Consider the following 19,301-nt stretch of genomic DNA (forward strand, 5'->3'; position numbering starts at 1 on the left):
ACATTAAGCCATCTACCCTATGGCTGGGAGTCAGACTTTTAGAAAACATTAACTTTATAACCTTCACAACAACCTTAGGATGTAGGATGTAGGCACTAAGGATCGGAGGACTTAAATAACTTGCCCAGATGAGATTTGAACCCAGTGTCTCCAAAAATGCGTCCATGGCCTTCCCACTAATGTTAAGATGGGGAGATAGGAACATTTTTACCTAGAAAGGCTGATTCTAGTTGTCTGTTCATGACCCAAAGGACCTGTTAGTTCAGGTGTGTGAACCCAAGTCAGACTCCCTGTTGGGTATTTATCAGTTATTTCTGGCAAAGTGGTCAGACTAATAATAGGCAGCCTTGGCATTCATACAGCAAATGAAAACTGTGGTGCAGAACTGTTTTTGAGTGGATATTTTTAAATTCAGTGAATCATGTTCACCTTAAAAAAATGTGTTGTCATTTAAAACCTAAACGACATACTCTCTCAGTGTGATGGGCTATGATTGGAAAAACCCACATCTGTATGTCCCATGATATTTTCAACTACATTTGGATTAATTAGCCAAATTGGTAGAAACCTGAGCACCAGCGAGATCAGTCATCATGATTTCAACCCTGCAGGTGACTGGAAGCTTCTTCAGCTGTAAGAAGAATCTCTTAATCCTAGGTAGTTTGCAAAGGGAAAATGAGTGATAGCATTTTGGAAGTATGCAAGAGAAAGCATGCATCCACTTTTCTTTTTGAAGGTCCGTCCACTGATTATTTTGACTTATAATGAGTTTAAGCCCAAGTCAGTATAAAGTGTCCTTACTCTAAAAAATGATGGAAAATTCAAAAGGAAAAGATGTCAGTGTTTGCTGAATTTCAGGTTAAAGCCCTGGGTTTTAGGAATTTTCATTACCAAGAACTTCTTGTTTCAGAGGACATCACCTATTGGCAGAGCTTGGTACTGCAGTTTTACTCAGATGCTGAAGCTACAGAAAGGCCTGATCGATAAGTCAGCCATGGATCCAGAGTCAGGGAGATGTTACAGCAGGCAGCTCAGAGGACATGTGAAGTCTACAAAGACATACTTTCTCTCCTCTCTTCCCATTCTGCTCATTACTAGGATGTGCATTTCTGAACAGAAACCCAGAACCATAACTGTAACGAACTGCAAAATTGTGAATTGTGGCTGAAATCTGCCCCTGCTGAGACATCTCGACCTATTTCAGATGGACATTGGGCTCAAAAAGCTCATTGTTCTTGTGCGAACAGGTAAATTCTCATCTGTCATAACTCTGAAATCGTTGTAGCACTGCAGCTTGATTTTACTTTTGCGTTGCTATAGCTAATAGCATCAGGAAAATAACTTTTCAAATACAAATATGTCTTTTCTCCCAGCTGGGGCTGGGACAGAAGTAAAAGAAGAAGAAGAAGGAATAGAAGGATTTTACAGCCACAGTTTGGACATTAGTCTTATTGTTCAACAAGAAGCAATTTCTGACTCTGAAGAAATTTCATTCTTTCAGAGTGACACAAATGTAATCTGCTCAGCTGGTTTAGCTTCCGTTTATATTTTGTAGCACCTCAGAGCTACCCGCCCCCTGCCCTGGCCTTTTTTTTTTTTTTTTTTTAAGAACCAGAGTAGAAATCCTGATAACACTAGCATGGAAAGGTCCTTTGGGTTTTGCGAGCAATCTCTTTTCCCCTACATTTTAACTCTTTTTCCCTTTGAATGAGTATACATTTTCTGCGTGTATTTTTCAGGGTCCTTCCTGTGGGCCTCATTCCATTTTGTTTAATTGGTTTCCTGTTAATTGAGAAGGAGAATGAACTAGGAAATAAGCACGTGTGCTGAATTAGAAGTACGCGGGGTTGTCCTAAAGGAAATAAAGCTGAAGTTAGAAAACGTGCAGGACTGTTCTTTATTCTGCGACTGTAGGCTTTCACTGCACTTGGCGTTCATGAGGCATTCACCCACTTACTCCACACTGAGCCCCAGAGGGGCTCAGATGATAGCCTTTAGGAGGAGAGCATTTAGGAGGAGAGGATCTGGCACCTGTATGGCGGCCTCAAAGCAAATGTCTAAAAGTATTTTCGATGTACTCACAAGGCCGTTTTAAAGTGGTGCTGTTTTGAAACTTTGGTCATCATTGTTGCATAGACATTTTACATTGCTGGACTTTGGAATTCATCAGCCGTTTTCCCCCATCCCACTTGCTGTTGGGGTCCTTGGATTCTCTCATCTGACTCTGGGCTGCTACCCCATGTTTCTTGTTCTTTCCATCACTAACATGGTCTAAGTAAATCGACGTGGATTCTTAGGGAGTTTTTAAGATCTGTTTTCTTCCAATTCCCCTTGAGTTTCCGTTTGTATCCGTTTGCTTACAAATAGATTTAATTAGCTCAGAAAACTAACCCCCCCCTCCAGAATTTTTCAGTTTCTTTCCTTCTGTTCTGTAAAGAGAGATGCACGCTTTGTGCTGGTGATAACGAGACCAGTGGGAACTTCGGAGTGGCATGCATTTTCCTGCGAGGAAGTGTCAGAAAACAGACATAAAAGTCTTAAAGAGGAAAGTTGTAGGCAAGCTTGAGTCACAACTTCAGGGGCCGAGGTTGTCCGGGAGCTGTCCGTGATGACTGTGGTGTGCGTGTGTGTGTGTATGTGTGTGTGTGTACACACGTTGCACACACACACATGCACCCCACAGTGACAGATGACCTATTGAAATAATTTCAGAGCTGTTCTGTGGTTGCTACGGCAACCAATGCTCTCTTGGCTTTCATCTGGCCATGTGACAGGGACTTTGACGTCAGCTGGAGGCAGAGTCTGTGGCTGAGTCCACACAGTCAAAGGCCTGTGAGAATCTGGTGGATGCTGGCTGCTGCTGCCACCGTTGCTGCTCTCCACGCCACACCGCTGCTTTCCAGGGGCTGCAGAGCATGGACTGTTAAATCTTGCACTTCTTTTGTATGAGGTAATTCGTCTGCTTTATATACAGTACTTGGATGGTTTATAGCTTATTGTGGTTTCCCCGTCTCTTTTACCTCCTACAAGTTTGTCTTCATGAGCAATTATTGTTGTACCAGGGGGGAAAAAAATGTGAAGCGGCTTCTAGTTGCTAATTTTGTGTGGAGTCTCCGGAATTTGGTTAAATTTGGATTAACGTTCTCCGAAGTGAGTTAAAATATAATAGCCTTTCTTGCTCAACACTTGCTAGCATGACATTATTCAGAGATACGGATTTTGCAGCTGAGCCAAATATTCCCGTTGAATTCCAGGAATCCTCCCTTCAGCATTGTTTTGGGTTTAAAGACTCCAGCATAGCCTTGCAATATGTTGCTGGCTGCTTTTTTTTTTTTCTTTTAAACAATTGTTCCTCATTCTAAATCAGCCTGGAATAGTTTGGAATTTGGTTTCTATCTTGTTTGCAGCATGCATAATTAGCAAAAATAGGCACAGCGGGGAAAGAACATTATACTTTGAAACAAAAGTTGGGACTTTTCTTGTAAATAGGGTATTCTGAAAATACCAGAGAAACTGTCAACAGCTTCCTGTTTAGAGAAAAATAATCTGGACTATGCCAAGGAAGTTGGGGTGGAACCTCTTACGCCTGTGTGCATGCCGTTGCTTCTTGGTTGTTAGAGCAAAGTGTACATTTTCAGTATCTTCCTCTGAAAATTCAGCTGTGCGGAGAGTGGCATTGGATGCTTTTCACTAAGGAAGGAGTCATGTAAGCTGTTCTTATATTTAAGAATTGAAATATTACCCATAGAAGAAAAGAATAGCCCTAAAACTAAATTATCATTGGTAGGGGTCACTTTAATGCAAATACCGATATAAACAGTCACTAAAATTTTGCTCCAGGTCTTGAATGAATAATTTGATAACTGTGATTAATAAGGCCTCTTATCTCCTTATTCCTGTCACAGTATACAATGCAAATTGCTTTATGTGCATTGTTGTAGTTCATTTTTTCCCCAAGTTTAGTAATTTTGGGTTTTCTATCATTGCGCACAGGTTGGATGGTTTTGCAGCTGATAATTAAAAAAAAAAAAAAAAAAAAAAAAAAAAAACCTCTGACATCGATTTAATCGAAGTCTACACTTATGATCAGGTTTCTAAATCTTACAAATTCAACAGGAGAAATAGGCAGATTTTAGAGCAGCACATGTAATATACCTACTATTTTGATGGATAGATAATAATGGTTTAACTATGTACATGAATAATATATATCTTACGTGAATTATATCTCAATGCAATGCAAGAATATATTGTTCTTAATTAGTTTCAGAATTCTGTTTGCATTTATTTTACTCTTGGAGATGGAGATGAGGATTTTGAACCGTATTTCGCTTCAGTCAGTGATAAGTGAATAATTGTGTGTGCATCAATAATTTTTCAATAGCTTTCAATGACTGAAAATTCATTTAACTGACTGGCAGTTGATAAGTTTCTCTTTGGCCAGAGTCCCCATGGAGGATTTTCCAAAAAGTCCAATATGCTTAAATCAAGACACATCTATTGAGGCATCATGTCACCATATGATTTATCTCATGATTATAATAACTCAGAGGCCACATTCTTAACACCCCTAGAAATATGTTAATTGATTTGCAACATTTCAAATGAGCATGAATAGGACCGGTAGCACGGTGACTTAATAGCACTCTCTTTGATGGAGTACTTTGATGGTTCCTTCTTTTATGAAAAATAAGGAATTATCATTACAGTTTAGATAGCAAAGATATAGCAAAGATTTTCCTAGTGCTCCCTCTGTGATGCTTTAAGTTAAAGTTATAAAATGATTGTGTTCAATGCCCTTATAAAATGCCCTGGATTTCAGCAGTGTGAAATATATGAGAACAAGTCAGTGTCGATGGCAATATGTCAGTGATCACATTTATCACCAGAAGACAGCATCCTATATGCCACGATTGCAGAGATGTTCTCAAATCTACAGGTTTTTTGTTCTTATGGCAAAATTTTTAAAAAATGACTTTCCTCACAATTGCCTATTTACAGCAATGAGACTGTGCTGATTTCAAGGTCAACTTTGTTTCAGCTTCACAAGATAGCAGCAAGGAATGATTTACTCTGAAGCCCGCTGTTGAATTATTAGATACTTGGTATAGTTTCGGGTTTTTTTTAAACCTTTTTGGTGTCATAGGCTTCTTTGGCAACCTAGTAGAGCCTCTAGACTTCTCAGAACGATGCTTTTAAATGCGTAAGATAAAGTATGCAGTACCACAAAGGAAACCACTCTTATTGAAATACATTAACCAGATTTTTTAAAATTGTGATATGTGCCTTATTAATAATCTATTATTAAATAATACAAACTAGCAGCAGGTATAAATACCATAATTTTGAAGTTGTGATGAGTGTAAAAGGTATTTCAGAAAAATCCATATCGACTGTAACGTGATGTGAGAATATCCGTGATTTCTCTTGGCAACAAAATCATAGGTAGTGTGGTTTGTAGCCTACGTTTTAATGAAAAGAAATACTAAATTTCAGCTTGAGACTGGTAAAACTAAAAGTGGAATATTTTTCCCATCCAAGTTCCTGGATCCCTTTGAATTCTATTCACCCCAGAGTTAAATGGTTGTAAGCTAGTGATGCCAAAATGTCATAGAACTGCATCGGACAAAACCCACAGCACCATTTCCACATTCAGTTCCACATCTGATTTTATTCTCTGAATGTGTGAATTTCACAGTGTTCTCTAATTTCTGTGTGAAAAGGGATGATCTATCCAGACAGCTACCAAGCTATAACTTTCTTTTGTTTTTCCTCCGTGAAATCTGTAAACATTCTTAGGTTACACGGACTGAGGAACTCTTACCTCATCAGATAGGGGTTAGGGGGAAGGACTCACTCAGTATTAATGCAAGTTATGCAAGTTAAAACCAAGGACCATGGAAGTAAGACCTTAGCTATTTACAAAGCAACCTTTATCCACTCAAAGAAAATAAGCTGTACTTAGATGAACAATGTGGGATATTATATGAGATCATTAAGGAACTTATGTAACTTTTGGGGCGCCTGGGTGGCTCCATCAGTTAAGTGTCTGACTTCGACTCAGGTCATGATCTCGCGGTTCACAGGTTTGAGCCCCGCTTCGGGATCTGTTCTGACGGCTCAGAGCCTGGAGCCTGCTTCAGATTCTGTGTTTCTGTCTCTCTCTGCCCCTCCCCCACTCACGCTCTGTCTCTCTCTCTCTCAAAAATAAATAGACATTAAAAAAAAGAACTTATGTAACTTTTTAGTTTAATGTAAAGCACATAATTGCGTGAATTGGTAAGTTGCAACATTAGTTCGTTACACAGGGTAGAGCCTGCTGGCTTATCTACCAGAGGTCCCCAGGATGGACCATATTCAAAATGAAATGTGGAGTAAAGACACTTCCCAAGTAATTTAAACTCAGAATCGTATTTGACTTATTGGATATTTAAGAACAATCCAGAAGGTGTTAATGTTATTGTTTCGTGAGACTATGTAGACAACTGTCTCATTCTCATGACACTCTGAATTTGTGGAAGATATTGCCCAAGTTTCTAGATAGCTTTGCAGTAGGTTGGCTGATGTCAGGTATCATTACCTTTCCAAGTCTGCCTTTCAATTGTCCAAAGCCACTCTTTCTATTACATCAGCACCCCCCACGTCAGCGTAAGAGAGTTGGAGCTATGACATTTTGTGCAAGCTGTTGTCTAAACTCAATCCAAATCCCTAACATTTGAAATGGAAGCTTAGCAATTTTTCTTCGTGTGTTCTCGGGGGAATTATGAAAGAGGATTTTTTCTCAAATGTTTTTAATTCATTGGACAAGAAAAGAACACCTGCTTTGGGGACTTTGAGTCTCTGAGGCAACTTTGACAGAGAAACTTGGAAAAGGTCTAAAATCTCTGACTCCCGGATGTACTGTTTGCTTCTTTGATGGCAGGTGTTTGAAATTTTAAGTTCAGGAAGGAATGTGCCTTTACTTTTCATGAAATCATCTATTATTTAAATGGTGCCTCATGGTGGGAATCCAACTAGAAATAGTCCAAAATATAGTATTTTTTATTGTCTCCAGAAGTGATACCATAAAAGTTAGTGCTCATTAAGACTTTGATATAAAAATTATATGATAAATATTTAAATTCACTGGAGCCGTGTTCTCCAAACTAAAGGCAGTCTGTTCTTTTTATCTCTGCAGTGAACTTTAGTTTTTTTGGACATATTTCTATAAATGCCTTTAATTAAGAGACACAGAATCTCTTTAAAATTTAGTTTGCACCAATGTGCAGCAATATACTCAGCTAACATTAAAGTTCTGTATTTGATTTGCAGGAAAGAAATCTCTAATCTGAACGATATTCAGCTGCTGCTTGTCCTAATGCAAGGATTGTTCACATTTTCTGAATTCTGTCCCAATGACTGCCAGAAACCCAAAGCTGCACATTTTTATGCAAGGATGAATTTTAAAGTATGATTCTAGATTTTCTTTACTTTTATGAATTTAAACCCTGTCCATTTAGAGGTACATGTTGAGAAATGTTATATTCTTTGGTTGTCTGCTCAGCTGACTCCCACAGATTCATACAACTAAAACCACAACCAATTTTGTGACAACCATATTTACAACATCCTTGGAGATAAAAAAAAAATAGCATCCCACAAAAGTTAGCCCATCCTACGCGTTCCCAGGCATCAAGTGCTACAGGAGGCAAACGTTTATTAACTGGCTACTGCATCCACAGTATTATAGGAAACATTGGGCTCCTCCCCAACACGGTCTTTGAATGATATATGCCACTGGCATAAAGAGCCCAGGTTACTTTATGGACTTCTGATTTTTGTTTGAGCTTTTATTCAAACATTCAGTCTTCTGTACATTCAAACAAGTTTCGAGCACCTACTGTGTGCCAGGCATTAGACTAGACACCAGGGGTGCTATGGTGAACAAGACAAGCAAGGTCTCTACCATCATGGAACTTAGAGTCTACTTATACAGGGAACCTATGTATATCAACACCCAAGTTTCTTCCTAATGCTGGCCAGTATAGCCAAAATGAGAATTATCATTAAAAACAAACAGGGGCGCCTGGGTGACTCAGTCAGTTAAGTGCCTGACTTCGCTCAGATCATGATCTGGAGCGGTTTGTGGGTTCGAGCCCTGCCTCGGGCTCTGTGCTGACAGCTCAGAGCCTGAAGCCTGTTTAGATTTTGTGTCTCCCTCTCTCTCTGCCCCTGCCCTGCTGGTGCTCTGTCTCTCTCAAAAAAATAAACATTAAAAATTTTTTAAACAAATAAACAAGCAAACATCAAAACAAAAGAGACAAGCAAACAACTGGGAGCCATAAGATTTTACACCTGAGTTAAACTTAGAAGGAGCATTCTTCAGCTGGTGAACAGCCAACCTAATTTGTGAGCAGTCTGTTCGTATCAGTGCCAAGGATTCCAGATCAGTACTCCCAGCCCTATTCTTGGTGGGCCAAAGGCTGTCTGTCTTCTAATTCAGAAGCAAAATGAGACTGGTAGGAAGTGACCTAAAGAATGATTTTCTTTTAGGCAAATATGCTGTCTTCTGCAAATAAAGGAGCCATTTTATTTTAAGGAATCCTTAAGTTACTGGTGCCCAAGTATAGTAGACCCTTGAACAACTTGGAGGTTGGGAGGGCCACCATGACTCCCCGAAAACTTAACTACTAATAGGCTACCGTTGTCCAGAGCCTTACTAATAACATCAACAGTCAATAACACATATTTTGTGTTATATGTATTATATACTGTATTCTTACAATAAAGAAACCTAGAGAAAAAATGCTATTAAGAAAATCACAAGGAAGAGAAAATACAGTATTGTATTTACCAGAAAAAAATCCACATATAACTGGACCCATGCACAATTCAAACCCCTGTCGTTCCAGGGTCAGCTGTATGTCTGTCTTTTCCCTGTACTAATCCAGTCAACGTAGGCTTACTGCTGTAATAAATAACCCTAACTCCCAGTGGCATAATACCATTCATGTTTTACTCAGCTGCAAATCAGATTTAGGAGAAAGGTTCTGCTCCATGCAGATATCCAGGAATTCGGACTTCTCCTATCTAGTTAAACTAATCTGGGGGAAATCCTGGCATCCACCACTTGTAGGTGTTACTTTGGGCAAATTACCCAAAGTAACACCCAAAAGTGTGTGACCCAAAGTCACAGTTTGCTTACCTGGATAATATTAGTGCCTATCTTACTGGTTTTGAAGTCAACTTATGTTGTGGCATAGTAAGGGACAGATATTAGGTACTCAATAATGTGAGCTGTTCTCTTTAATTTTCTACCTCTGGTAGTGCTGCTCCCACCACCATTTCCCCAGAAACCATGAAGTACCACTGCTGAAGTTGGGGCAGGTGTCTCCCTTAGGTGACAATAAGAGCTAACATTTAGGGAGCTAGATAGGCTTTTAAACTCTTTTCAAAATAACTGTTTTTTTCTTCACAGCATCCCAATTTTATAAATGAGGAAATGGAGGCATGGAGAGCTTAAGCAAACTGCCTAGCATCACACAAGAGTATATAACAGAGTTCTAGGTATCTGGTCCTAGAGCCATGGCTCTGAATTCTCTATGGTACATTATTGCCTTTCAAGGTGGAATATATTTTATTTTCCCTGTAATATGTTGTAGTAGATTGTCCTCTCCAAAATTGGCCATTTAATTATGACCCACATCACCTTCTAGAATCTTGCCACTCACCATAAAAAGCTGGAATCCCTTGCCCTCCCCTTGAATGTACGTAGGCTTGTGATTGGTTCAGTTGGTTCAGGGAAACAGTGCTAGGTGACTTCCAAGGTTGGATCATAAAAAGCTACAATTGCTTTGTCTCTGGGCTATTCTTTGTTTCTCTCACATGTGACATTTGCTCTTGGAAATCAACCACTATGTTGTGAGGAAGCCTAGACCATATGGAGAGGCCATGTATAGGTGTTTCAGCCAACACCTCCAGCTTAGACCTCAACCAAGAGCCAGACATATGAGTGGGCAAGCCTTCAGAGGATGCCAGGCCTTAGCCCTTAGGTCTCCCCATCCCTCCTCCTGCCAAGTGGACCAGAGATGTGCTATTCCTGCAGAATGCCCTAAATTACACATTCATGAACAAAATAAAAATTACTGTTTTAAGTACATAAATTTTGGCATTATTTCTTAAGCAATCAAAATACTTGGAACATATAGGGTAATTAGCTTTGACTGAAATACCTGTAAAAGGGATTAAACTTTAGTACATATGGATTAAATAGGTTTTTGTGATTTAAGATAAGTACCTTACCTAATTAAAATAATTTCTGGAGGAAAGTATATTTCAGTTGCCAAATTACACCTGGGCATTCGGTACACATCTTGTTTGTAAATTCAAAACAGTGCCCTACACAGTAATGCTATTGCTCGTTCTAGAAGATTTGGGCTACACTGAGACTTGACTGTATGTCTTAGTAAAATCTCCCTCATTGCTTCTGCTGGCTGGGACCCTCTGTGCAGGAGAGTCCGTGTGGACAGCAGTACCTGTGCTATTTTCCCTTGGTCACAGTTTAGTCCTCTTATCAGCTCTTGTCTCCCTTTCTCACACCTACTCTGTCTAATCTGCTGCCTAGTTTTCTATTGTTAGATCGGGCTGTCTTCTCGATACTCTCTTTTGGCTCATTTCCAATGCTTCTAAGCCTATTTTTCTGCTCTAATGGTTTGCATTAAAGCTAGGGAATTCCTCTTGGCCAGGTAACATTTAGCTCATTCAGCAAAGTTGTCTTACAAAGCTGCCAAAATGGCAACTGTCCCACTGGCTTGTGGCTCCATGTGTTGGTCAGACCTAGCACTTGGAATACTCAGAAATGTAGCCCTTATGTCCTCACTCAAAGAGGCATCTCTGTCTCTTCTGCTGCAGAGAAGTCAATACCCCTGATTCTCTTCTTATTTAGTTAAATGTCACCCTATCCAGATGGACTTCCCACCTTCCCTTTAGAAGGTTAATTGGTTTTTTCACTCATGCTTGTGTTTATTCAACATTTATTAACTCCATGTAGTGGGCCCTGTTGTTGAAGGCTTATGAAAAGATTTTTTTGTGTCCAAGGACTGGTATGGTTCCTCCAGTTGTCTCTCACTTGCTTACCATTGACACCAGGCACATGTGGTCCAGTGACCCAGACGTTTCAAAAATCAACATGTGTCCCACTTTGTTCCAGATGTTCCAACGAAGTAGGATACTACACTCATAATACAGGACCAGGACCAACCAACCTTAATAACTATACAGGTTATAGTCTAAATGGGAAGGCTGGACAGCATATGCATCTGAGACTGAAGAGCTATGTCTCAGTTACAACCTCTCATAGTGCCTAGTGTAGTGCTCAACACATTGTATCTACTCATTAAATCTCTTGGTAAGTGATTAATGAATAGGTTAACTCTAGAAGGATATGTGTCATTGAGATGACTTCAGAGAGGAAGTAAGCCTTGAACTGGTCTTGAAGGAGGGAGAATATTTGGCATGACCAACAGAAGTGAGAGGACTGTCCATGAGTAACAAACATCATGGGTACCTTCTGGTAACAGAAACTGACCCTCACCCATCTGGGTTTGAGAAAAAAGTTGGGAAAAGGAAAAAACATACAATACATAAGGTGGGTCTGTGAGAATCTAGAATTTATCAATTAAAGATAAGCTAGATTTGATCAGATAGACAGCAGGAAACTTGTGAAAGTTGGGGAGCAGGTAAGTGATGTATGTGTCAAATGGTGTTGTAATATTTTAATAACCCTGTTTACTTTTGCTCTACCCAAGTTATTTTATTTAAAAAAATTTTTTTAACGTTTATTTATTTTTGAGACAGAGAGAGACAGAGCATAAACGGGGGAGGGTCAGAGAGAGAGGGAGACACAGAATCTGAAACAGGCTCCAGGCTCTGAGCAGTCAGCACAGAGCCCGACGCGGGGCTCGAACTCATGGACAGTGAGATCGTGACCTGAGCTGAAGTCGGACGCTTAACCGACTGAGCCACCCAGGCGCCCCTACCCAAGTTTTTTTAAAGTCCCAAATATGTGTTGTTTCCTGTTTCTCTATTTTTCTCATAGAAAAGTTCTAACTTTTTAAGTTAAAAAAATGGGAATTATCTTTTGCTATCAGTGATGTGTGAGTGGCCCTTTTAACTTTAGCTGGGTGATATCTGTAGGGAGAGCTATGCAACTTCATAGTTTTAAAACTATAATCTGTTTTTAGCAAAGTCATATTCATGTAAACCCCAAACCAATTGAAAAAGTGAAGCCTTTATAACATTTTCCATAGAATTATACTGTGGTGATCATTGATATTTATAATAAAACCCCTGCGACATTGCTCCATTATCCTGGTAAGTCTTCTGATTGAGTCATCACCGAAAGACTAAATTATATTCAGTGAAATTTTAGTTGCAAGTATATTTCATCATATCTGAGTCTTTGAAAACTGGCCATCAATATATGTGTTTGGCAACTATCAGAATGTTCTTAATCAGAATGTCCCATTCTCAGGAAAAATATTGTAAATTATACATGCAGATGTGATTACGATATATATTTTTTGTGTATATATATTATATATAAATAAGTAAGTACTGTCCCTAATGTCCAGTGCCTCCCGGGAATTGACTCTGTGATATAATTGTTAAGACTCCAAAGATATAAGGATTTTAAAGCAGTGGAGGACAGAGAGTGGGTTATCTCCACCTCTGAAAGAGAGTAAAGGCTGTGCTTTATGCTTACAGAACGTGACTCACCACTGCTGCTGGCAATTGTGCACGCTTGGAAATCGATGCTGTTTACTGGGCCCATTGTGTGCATTGACATTTCTTGCTACCCATTGACTCTTCATCAGTGAATGGCCACCGAACGCTTGGTGATCCCTGAGCTCTCTCTTACAAGGCCGGTTGCTGAGGGCAGTTAACTCAAACCATTCACTCTCTGGGGGATTTCTTTACAGAGACACTGAGCAGAAATTTAACTGCAAGTTATAGTTTTCATGAAATTATTTTCTGGCATCTCCAGAAGATGTTTTCACAAAAATAGAAGCTATTTAAGAAAGATGCAACCTCTGGTCTAAATTCCATTTTGTAAAAGTAACTATCATTAAAATCTGATATGCTCACCTCCAAAACTGTTGGGCAACTTCCAACCAATCCGTTGCTCTTTGAAAAAGGACTGACTTCCTCCTTCAGCCCTCAAAACAGCCTAGGGGTTAATACCAAGATTGACCAAGATCTTTGTCAGCATCCTTGCCAGGAGGATTACTTTGTTAAAATCACAAAGTGTCTTATAAAAGGCACAAAACTTAGTCTTGCTACAGGTTGACAAAAAGATAACTAATACTGAGATACTGTTAAAAAAAAAAGGAAAGGTCTCACTGAATCACATTAAATCATGTCTGGATTTAAGAAGAGCAGCTTTTTTATCATGGTAAAATACATAATATAAAATTAACCTAAAAAATTTTAACAGTTTTAAGTGTATAATTCAGTGGCATTAAGCATATTCGTGGCAACCATCACTGCCATACTTCTCTAGAATTTTCTCATCTTCCCAAATTGAAATTCATTCCCATTAAACACTAACTCCCTGTTTTCCCCTCGTCCCAGGCCCTGGTAATCACCATTTTACTTTCTTTAAATAGGGACATTGTAGGGAAGTTTAAAATAAACCTATAATTTCTCTTTCTCTTGTATACACTCTTCAATTAGTAAAATCCCTGTTAAAAGTCCCCAGATAACTGGAAGTTTCTTGGATTGACAAGTGGGCAAAGGTTTGGTTTTTTTTTTTAATTTTTTTGAATGTTTATTTATTTTTGAGAGAGACAGAGTGTGAGTGGGGGAGGGGCAGAGAGAAAGGGAGACAGAACTTGAAGCAGGCTCCAGGCGCTCAGCTGTCAGCACAGCTGACACGGGGCTCGAAATCAAGAACTCTAAGATCATGACCCAAGCCAAAGTCCGATGCTCAACCAACTGAGCCACCCAGGCGTCCCTTACAAGTGGGCAAAGTTTATGCAGAGTTCCAGGATGTAGAGATTTCAGACACACAATGGAGATGATGGATTGAAACATGTTTTCCAAACCACATACTTAAATACTCATCAGTATAATTTTTACATAGTTATATATATATAATACATATTTATAATTATGTAAAAATATAAATTTTATGTATATATATATAATGCTCATATAATTGCTTGTCAAAAAGTAAGGCATTGAACCTGAGAGTTTCTGGTCCCAGTGATATACTCAAATAGTCTTATGTTAGCCTTCTATTAATGCTCCCTTTAAATAATGTAACTATGTAACAGTACATGTTTATGATAGAACATTTGAATAATACAGAAGAATATAAAGAAGAAAAACCGTACTTTAAAATTCCACTGCCTAAAACAACCACAATTAATATTTTCAAATTAAAAAGCATTATAATTCATTTTACTTTAACAGAAGAAAAAGAGCTCTGAAATGAGAATTTGAACTTAAGGTAATAATTTCTTTAAAGCAGGAATTATTGGATTCTAATGAAATTGAAATGCCAATTAAAAATTTTAAATCAACCAAATACAGTGAGTTTGGGGAATCGGCGTATCTTAAAAACTAATTGTTTCTAATTGTATAGGTTTATGTTTTAAGTTAGTGGATCTTAGTTAACTGTCTCATGAAGATCAGAAAAGACCACAGATAATCAAACAAAAATACCTTTGGGGAAATAAAAGGTTTATAACCAGAACTTGAAACTTAATTCTACCTTTAGGAATATTCTTCTGGGGCGGGGGGAACTAGATAAAAAGCATAATCTGTAAGAAACACAGTCCATGAAGTTACAAATCCTTTCCAAAAGGAAAAATAAATCATACAAAAAGGAAGCAGTTATTTTACCACTGAACTAGAACTCAGAGATTTTAGAGGAACTTACTGTATTTATTGATCCTCTCCCTGGACCACAGAGACTTAACTTTATGTGCTTCAGACACCAGTGTCTGTGTCTGTTTTTTATATTTCATTGTTTGAATAAAAATTATACTTTAGTTTGCTTCATATTTAGATCATGATTGCTTTTTATGTATATTTATCTTTCTGGCATTTCTAATTATCTTTCTTTTCTCCGGTTGACCTGGAGAGACTTAAATCTTAAGTACCTATGTGTCCTGTCATAGTTGACTTTTTGAGTCTTAAGTATCCAGTTGGTTATGGGGCACTTGGGTGGCTCAGTGGGTTAAGCAGTAGACTCTTGATTTCAGCTCAGGTCATGATCTCAAGGTTTGTGAGATCAAGCCCCACGTTGGGCTCTGCACTGACAGTACGGAGCCTGCTTGGCATTCTCTCTCTCCTTCTCTCTCTCTCTGCCACTCCCCTATTCATGCATAGACTCTCTTTCACCTCTCTCTCTCTCTCTCTCTCCGTTTCTCTCAACTAGTGAATAAACATTTTAAAAAAATACCCAGTTTATCATACAAACTTTTGTGTGTTGAAGATCTTCTTCACTATCCTGTTTTCTAATTCAGACCAAATAGGCTGTTCCACTAGGATATCTTTCCATCAGAACTGAATTATTTCCATTGTTTCTGGGTATTCCTATGTCTTGGATTCACCTTCAGTTTTTCTAGAGTATATTTTTGAGTTGTTTCATCAACATGGCTAACTCCTTGTAGATTGCATTTTGCCCTTATAATTGAAAAATAGATTCAAAACAACTTTCCATCACAATATTTTGGGTTTTGTTCCATTGTCTTCCAGCAAACCTGAAAGAAGATGCAAAGTCTGCTGCCATTCTCTTTACGGGTAACTTTTTTTACTCCCTCTCTGAGCTTTCAGGATTTTCTCTTTGTATCTGGAGATCATAAATTTCACCAGGAAGTGTCCAGGTATGTCTTTTTTTCCATTATTCCACTTTAGGCTGTCTTAATCTGAACATTCAAGGTTTATTCAGTTCAGGAAAATATCCTGTTATTTCTTTGAAATACTCACTTTCTCTGTCATCTGTGTTTTCTCTTCCAACAGCTTTTATTGTTGGAGGGGTATTATGTCTTTTAGCCCCAGGCAGTACTAGATCTTTTGGATCTTGGATCTCTCTCCTCTATGTTCTTAAATTTTCTCTCATATTTTCTCTCTCTTTTTTCTTTTATGTACATTACTAGACTTTCCTTAACTTTGTCTTCCAGATCTCATATTTATTTTTGCATCATACCATTCAGAAAGGCTGAATTCAGCCTTTCTACTCAGGTCTTTTTAAAATCTTTAATTTTTACAAAAAATTTTGTTTGTTTTTTTTAATGGCTCCTTTTTCAAAGCAGCATCCTCTTGTTTATGGATACAGTATTCTCCCAAATTCCCCTGAAAACAGTAATAACACTTTTTTTTTTTTTAAGTTCTCTTCTATGTCCTGATTGAACTCTGCTTCCTTTGGCATCACTTGTTCTGTTGTTCTTCTGGATCCTTCTCTTTCGTGTTCTTGGTTTTTCTTAAATAACTCTCGGCTTTCGACCGGCCCAATCATATTTATAAACAAAATACTGGGTTGACTAGTAGAGGTGGCTGATGGGACTTCCTTAGCAGTTATACAGGAATGTTTTTGTACCATGCTTCTCATGCAGGGCAAGGCAGGCAGGCAGGCTTATGACTGCCCCAAATGCCCACACCGGGAAGACTATATTTTGAGGGATGAACTGCACAGGCGTATGGCCCTTTTGTGCAGAGTTTGGAGTGAGGTGCGAAAAGATGGAGAAAAAAGCTTCAGCAGAGTCCTTCTATTAATATTACCCTGTATACTCCTTTCCCCTTTGATTCCAGACCTGATTTCTCTGGAGTCCTATTGGGAAGAACAGCTCTCACCTCTCTATCAGCTCTCTCTGAAACCTAATCTATGTGGTGGTTTTATTGGCTCAATCCAACCATGTCTGTTTGCTGTTTTCCGGAATTTTGAAAAAAAAAAAAATTCTGTCTACAGATGGTAACCTTTTTTGATTTCCATCTTTGTTATAGATCATTCTTTTTTTTTTTAATTTTTTTTCAACGTTTATTTATTTTTGGGACAGAGAGAGACAGAGCATGAACGGGGGAGAGGCAGAGAGAGAGGGAGACACAGAATCGGAAACAGGCTCCAGGCTCTGAGCCATCAGCCCAGAGCTTGACGCGGGGCTCGAACTCCCGGACCGCGAGATCGTGACCTGGCTAAAGTCGGACGCTTAACCGACTGCGCCACCCAGGCGCCCTAGATCATTCTTTTTCACACATATTTTCTGCCGTTTCATCGGAACTTTTGGAGGTAGAATACATAAACCTGCATGCTTACTCTGCCATCTTAGAATGAGGTTGTATTAACATTCAGCATGGTTATTCCAGTGTGTTAGTGCATGAGACCAAGGCACAAGGCTTACTCTCCACGAGGCCATTTCTCTTTCTTTCATGGCCCCAGACAGCCCTCCCAACCCTGGCTGGACATGCGATCAAAATGGATCATTTATCCAGAGAACAAAGTGAAAGAAGATGGATCACATGAGCTGATTCCATCATTGGACTCATAATATCTGCCTCCAACAGATCATCCTTCAGGACTCTGCTCAAGCGCTGCCTTTTCTAGGAAGCCTTCCTGACTTCCCCAGTATTCTTGGATAATACAAACCCGTATTATAACACTAACCACACAATTCCACAATTTCCTATTTGTCTCTTCCATTAAACTTTAAGCTCCTTGAGGGTAAATGAGATGCTTTGTTTCATGTCTGTATCCTCAATGTACCCCACAGGGGTTGGCATGCATTAAGTGCCCAATACAGGTCAAATAACCAGGTAACTAAATGAGTGAACAAAGGAATGAGCAAGCTTGATACTGACTTTGGAAACAAGTGTGTTGTCTTTCTTTGCTGAAAACAAGACCACTGACCTCCTGATTGTCAGGAGAAGCTTTAGGAGGGCTGTTTCAGGCAGAAGGAGCATTATGGAGAAAGCTTAAGGCAAACTGGGATATGGCTTTTTGGAGGAACTGGTGGAGGTTGTTCCCAAAGTGGCTGTAGGTAAGTGGTTCATCCAGATACGATCTCTAATCTCTGCTGTGTCCTTTGTGCTGAGTGGCAATCTTATTACGAGGTTCTTCAGTTTTTGCCAGTTCAGTGAATGAAGGTCTAATTAGAACTATTGTATAAATGCTGGCTCCTCAGTTCCTTAGGTGTTGATAAAGGATCCTTCCTGATTCTTTATAATCATGACCTAAAACCTGCACCAGTCTTCTTTGCAAGTTTACATTAAAGGATCTGCTTACACTCTTTTTAAGTATCATGAACTGTATTGTGCCCTCACTTCACAGGAACAGTGTGAAACCACAGACAGCTGACAATGGGGCTTCCAAGCCCTACTGGGCTCCTGTAGCCTTCTGGAAACTGGTGAAACATGAGCCCCTCATTTGCAGAGCTCTGCCTCTCATGCAATTACCTGGCAGAACTTTCTTGCTCCAACGCCTCTGACTCCAGTCCGCACCTAAAAGTGCTCCCCAAAAGTCTGAGAGGCTTGCTTCCTGTTTCTGATAACTTAATAAAAAAAAAACCTACTGGTTTTCAGAGCAAGTAGGCTTTTAATTCCTGGTTAATTAAAATGAGTCTTTTCATTTCAAGATGTGTTATTCTATCCATGTAGCAGGTGTTCAATAAATATTTGTCAAATGAGTAGAAGAATGAGTGAAATCCAAGAGGGATTGGGTTTGCCTTTTCTGAAATTAGACTCAACGAGCACATTTGCTGGAATTTGTCCCAGGTAAGTGCAGGGATCTGCTTTTGATTGCAGGCCATTTACTCCTTCCATCTCAGCCATTTCGTTTCCGTGACATATTGCACGCATCATCCATCTTTCGTCTTTGGGGCTAATTTACTCCAGGATTTAGACTGTCACTGAAGACATCTCCGTAGGTTGTTCATAATACAGGATTGTCTGCGGAGTATGCTGTTCCTATGGGCTTGCTCCTCTCTGCTGAGGCAGAGACCCTGACTCAAAGGGCACGTCCATCACACCCCCAATTTCTCAGCATCGCATTGGACTTGTTTTTAAAGGTGAAGCTATGTGGCCCCCCCAGCAGTCTTCTGTTAAATGTGGGACAGTATAAAGCAGGGCATTCCCAGTTGTATGACTCAGGAACTACCTTGGCAACCATCAGTGAAATCCTAAGCTATGCTAATAGGAAAACAAGGTCTGGGAATGCTAAAGGTATAAAGCGACTGGCATAAAGGGACACATTTTTGGCAGCCCTTGCAGTAGTCAGGGCTGGAGACATAAGGAGAGAAACGAAGATGACACAGGAAGAGAAG

General features: G+C 39.3%; 1 protein-coding gene across 3 annotated transcripts in view; it reads left to right on the forward strand.

Moving 5' to 3' along the window:
* Positions 1-19,301, forward strand: part of NCALD (neurocalcin delta) — a 401,347-nt gene that overhangs the window by 317,083 nt on the left and 64,963 nt on the right. The window contains exon 1 of one of the 3 annotated variants that reach the window (XM_030303779.1): positions 2,773-2,950. The exons of the other annotated variants lie outside the window; for them this stretch is intronic. The gene's annotated coding sequence lies outside the window, so the exon portion shown is untranslated. Of the gene's footprint in view, positions 1-2,772; positions 2,951-19,301 lie in introns of those variants that run through there. 3 annotated transcript variants of the gene reach the window in all.

This window comes from Lynx canadensis, chromosome F2 (genome assembly GCF_007474595.2).
Source record: "Lynx canadensis isolate LIC74 chromosome F2, mLynCan4.pri.v2, whole genome shotgun sequence".
NCBI classification, from domain to species: domain Eukaryota; kingdom Metazoa; phylum Chordata; class Mammalia; order Carnivora; family Felidae; genus Lynx; species Lynx canadensis.